A 5,798-nucleotide genomic window follows, 5' to 3' on the forward strand; every position below is an offset into this window, starting at 1 on the left:
TTACCTCACACAATTCATAAATTGAAATCCTATAAAATTGTAAGCAAGGAACTGTTGACCAGGTCACGAATTAGTTAAATATCAATTAGATAATCGTATACAGAAGGACATCTGTAGCACACCTGACCCGTCAAAATGAAAGGAGTCTACATTATTTATAAGGAAGTCCAGAGGACAGCCTGCAGCGAGTGAAATGAACCATAACCATTCATACCTGATCACTGATATCAACATGATAACACTTCATAATATTGCCTAAATTAATAGAAATAAACTATAACTTTGTTCACTGTTGAAAATTGCTTATCAACCATTTATTAAAAATCACTTGTATCTGGCAGCCATCAATCCTCATACAACAACTGATTGTCCTGAAAAATATTTCAGTAACTGCTAAGCAATTATATTCGTTGAATATTTTATTAATCAATTGAAGAACGTTTTACTGATCATAATAAAATTATATCATCGTTATATTTATTATTCCCAAATAAATGTATAAACAAGTCAATAGAGATAAGTAGACAAGTGATTTGGATTTGTACTCATTTTTTCTTAGATTTCGGTTGACTATTAATAAAGTTAATTCTTTGGAAAAGTAAGTGGTAGGGTAAATCCATATCAGAACAACCAATTGAGGTTCGTGAACATATTCTAACTGAATTTTACAGCTTTTTCCAAACATTGGGTGTGTATACTTAAAACTAATGAACAAGTAGGAAAAATAGATAATAAAATGGTAACAACGATTATTGGTGTTCGATTTGCCGTATTATTATACAGTTAATTTCAATAATACAAAATATATATAAATTCACAACCACACCAAGGTATACAAATATTACTATAATGTAATATGGCCCTTCTGGCCCAACAGCTATCTAATAATACTACTAATAATAAAATATATAAATAAAACTCACAATTTGGAAAATGAAGAATGGCCAGCCGCTACCAATGCCCGAATAATAATAATGGCACAAATTTAATAATATAATAAAAGGATGGTATTTAGCGCCTTCGACAATAATGATACACTAAAAAACAAAGCGGTGATTCGCGCCCACGATATCATAACAGTTAATATTATACAATTTAGTGGCGATTTGCGCCACGGCAACAACAATTAATATAATATAAAAACTGGTGATTTGAGCCACGGCAATTGAAACTTTCTTCAATTTTTATATTGAATCACGGTGGTTCGCAGACGTAATAATCATTTTTCTGTGCGTTCACTGCTTGTCGCGAACTACCGGATTCCGGCGCGGCGGCGTGAGATAGGCGCTTTATAATAATCTACATATATATTATATTATATTATATATTATATTATATAATAATTCACAAATAACATAATTAAATAGAAAAATAAAAACAATTCAAAAATATGGTAATTATGCTTGTGACTGAGTGAGTGTGTGCCGGTCAGCGGGATATACAATATACTAATAATTAATAGTAATATTGTTATGCCAGCACGACGGTGACATCGACGCGAACATGGCCTAAATGAAGAAAGAATCCCAAAAATGCTGCAATTTGCGCTTGTAGAAATTCATCTAACTGAGCACACCTGTATAGTGTATATGTCACCGTGTTATATTTATCAACTTAAAACGATCAACAGGACCATCTCCTTTAATCTATAATACTTGTATAAAGTATATATATAGTTGACAATTCGTCCACATCCTTGTTTACACTTGAAGTTTCGGGCCAATGCAACAGGTGAATTGTACTCACATATTACTGGGTCGATGATAATACAATGGATCTAAAGCCGTACATAGAAATTATACGCTCCGGAGCACTTCTTATGAACTTCTTATAACATTTTTGGTAGCTAGAAAGGGGGGGGGGATGTCCAGTGTTAAAATTAAAAATAAGAAATACCTATATAAAATGTTTTAATCTTTTTACTAAAAATGCAAAAAAATACCAACGGCACTTAGTAGTGTTCCCAAGCGGCCACACATCCCAGTACTAACTACGCCCGACGTTACTGAACTTCAATGATCGGACGACAACTGGTGCATTCAACGTGGTAAGGTTCTTATGAAGTATTTCTTTGAATAAAATAAAACAGACGTTCTATTTTAATTCTACAACAACACCATAATAAACTGTTATAGCTGCGGCCCTGTAGTTAAAGAAATCGGCCTTTAGGCTGTCGTTATCAGCTGTTGTCTAAGGAATTGTTCGTGTACTAATAGATTTGAGAGAATATCCTAAAAATTTTAATTTGGAGAAATCTTCACCAAATCATAATACATAAGAAAAAAAACATTTCACATAATTTTAAAGTTATAAATTTATAATGATGTTGGCTTATTACGTAAAAAAAAGTTCTTACAAATTTACTGCCCTGCAAGTTCCTCCAGGGAAGACAAAACCCACTCTTCCCTGCCTAAATACTAGCCTGAATGAATCGAGTGCTCATTGCCTGCAATTACACACATCATAATATCACGGTCATCGGGGATCGGTGCATAATAAGATTTTATACGATGTTGGATATACATAATATTCTGTGACCTATAGTTGGTGGAGAGGTGGATATTGAAGTTGTTCAAACTTCAGATCAGATCAGGGTGTCAGATATATAATATTCCATGTGGTCCAATAATATTAAAATAATGTATTGTACAAAATGAATGAGTAATATATATTATTATAATTATTAATTATATATTATGAATGTATTATTGTATTTGGTTTGATTATATGCACATTTTTCGATATTTTATCAATCGGGTCATGTACCTAAGTAGATTTAAATTTCTTAAAATTTTATATTAGATAGGAGTGAGTATCTCATTTTTATAGATTTTTGTTGAATAGACATAACACATAAAGTTGAATTTTGACAAAAATAAATGCTACTTAACTAAAAATTAGTCTTAAAAATAAATTGTTTTAGAATTATTAATTATTTTACTTACTAGATAGAGATAAACGACTTTACTAGAGAAGTATTTTTTGCAAATACTTTCGCCATTACCGGCCAACAGCTTGTATTGGTCTTATACCGACTCCAGACTGGTACCCACGATTTGTTAATTTAAAATTGTTTTTTATATGAATATAATCAAAGTTGAATATTCATTTAACTATTCACTTCGGTTAGGTTAGAGTTTTGTGTAGAGTGTACTTGCACACCCACGTATTAATCATAAATTGATTCAATAGCCCGAAAATAATTTAGAAAAATAGTACCTATAGGTAGCCAAGAAACATAATATTATAACAAAATATAAATAATATAGGCTATAGTAGATACGAGTGAGGATTTAACGCTGGGCATAAAGAGTTCTTCTGTCGCCTATGAAGTATTCACTTCAAAAAATTAAGGTTTCCGTATTGGGCCTTGGTTTTCCAGATTACAACTTAACCTTTTTTTAAGAACAATACAAACAAAGTTTAATTACTGCAGATTCAGTGCAGAGTACATAATACTATGATTGTTGGGCGTAGCATATACACCGCTAAAATCTAGCAGGTATACCATAATATTTCCATTCAACTAGTGGAAGGAACTACTACGAGATGTTACTATAATACGGCCATTAAATCGTTAAATTTTAACGATTCTAAAGTGATCATTTAAATTGCCTACACAATACCCCGTAAATATTGCAACTGTTCTTAGATACATCATAATAATAATTATGCTCATTTGCCACGAGAGGCGTTATAAATATGAAATACAACTAAAAGAAACAAAGGTAATTAATTATTTTTAGTAAATAAACAATTAAATATGATAGTATATGGAGAAAAAATGTATGAATTATTTCTAAATAAAATAAAAAAATATATCACTAAAAATTAATAAATCGACAGTACTCGACTAAATTCGGGGCCTATGATATTATTTGTCTTGTCGGTATAGGGTATTGAATTTGAAATTTCTTTATACACATCTTATAATGGAGTTAATGTTTTTGATTTTTATAAAAATATTATAGAATTAAGTATTTGTACATGTCTACTTATTAATAATAATAAGTAATAACTAATAATACTAGTGACACTTCGATAATTTTATAATTATAATATTATAATTTGAAATCAAACTATATTAAGTAACAATTAATATTAAATAATAAGTATAAAACATATAACGGTTTTTATTTGAGTTTTAAAATGTGTTGGGATATAATGAGTTATGCTTTAGTTTGTGGCCTATGACTGAGTTAAGGCTTATAACTATGAGCTAGATTACGTTGTAGAAACGTTTCAACTGTTTCACATAGTTTATAATACTATAAACGGTCCTTTCTACGTTGTATTTTAATTTTTTTAAATGTTCATTCCCCTTAACTAGACAATATTTTTAAATTTAATTTTAGATTTCTTTGTATTTTCATTACAAGAATGAATTAATATTTTCATTAAATTAAATTGCATGAAATCCTATTATCCCATTATCCCAATGTATTGGATAACCGAGACTCTACAACAGCACAACTGTTAAAGAATTTAAGGATGTATTTTCAGTGTATTGTACCCGGTTATAAAAAATACAAAAATAAACAGCATACAGTCTCCGCGTCGCCCTCGTGCAATTAGCGTGGCGTTAGTTTCTTTATACAAATAACAACTTGAAAATAAAATCGCAGCCCGTCAATCATATTGTACACGTAGCCCGGACGTTTCGAAAACATTCAAAACCGAAGGTTTTCTGTCGTCAAGTATCGTTTTTGCGAAATAATCATATTATAAGACGCGCACCTACTAAATTATACACGTGACCCACTACAAACCTCTTTACGTCTGGGCGCGGTCTCTAAGGCGAGAACTCGGCATGTGTTGCGATATCATTATAATAATAATATACTAAAATCGTCATGACAGCTGGCATTGTCATACAACCGAGGGAGCATTAGTTCTAACTTAAATATTGTTTATCTCTTTATTTAGAGTATAGCGAGTGATTTTTGTTTTTTTTTTTTAGGTACCTATGATAAAAGTTAAGTTAACCATCGACAAAATTACCAAAATATATTCACGCCATGACGAGTAGTTGTGCGTGTACCTAATATAAATTATGAAGTGTAAGCGTATGTGTAAACGTGGTATACAAGTTTTAAAACTTGATACAAAATACATATAATTGTGTTATGCTTATGACTTATGGCGATTTAGCATTGTGTCAAGTCTTTGAAATCGATTATCTCAACAAATACTGAAGTCGAATCGTCTACCTACATCTACAGGTAGATGTAACTTCGGTGGTTTTTTTTGTAAAAAGTAATGCATATAATTATAGCAATATTAATATCGAGTCGATCTGCTGGTTACATATTACTCGACGGACGGAATATCGATATAACGAGTACAGGCATTAACAAACGCTTTGATATAAAACGTAATAATATTGTGTATTACAAAAATAGACGGAGAGTAAAAAAATATTATAATTATATAAGCATATCAAACGGTATTGAAAGACTTAACGTATTTGTGACAAACAAAAAAACAAATGCCATAAGTACGTTCCTAAATAAAACATTTTTATAAGAAAACAAAATAAAACAATTTTCTAGGAACTTATAATTACGAGATGAGTGTTATTCCATATATCAAGTATATAGAGCAACGTCATTGTAACGAACATACCACGGGTAAACAATATAAACCTCACGTATTATCAGTTATCACAATAATTTATCTTTGTATTGTACATTACAATAATAATTATTATATCAATAGTAGCATCTCATGTAATATTACTATATATACATCTGTAGTTTATAAAATATGTATTATTACATATAAAAACATAAATAATA

The sequence above is a fragment of the Myzus persicae genome, unplaced genomic scaffold (assembly GCF_001856785.1).
Source record: "Myzus persicae strain clone G006 unplaced genomic scaffold, MPER_G0061.0, whole genome shotgun sequence".
Lineage (NCBI taxonomy): Eukaryota > Metazoa > Arthropoda > Insecta > Hemiptera > Aphididae > Myzus > Myzus persicae.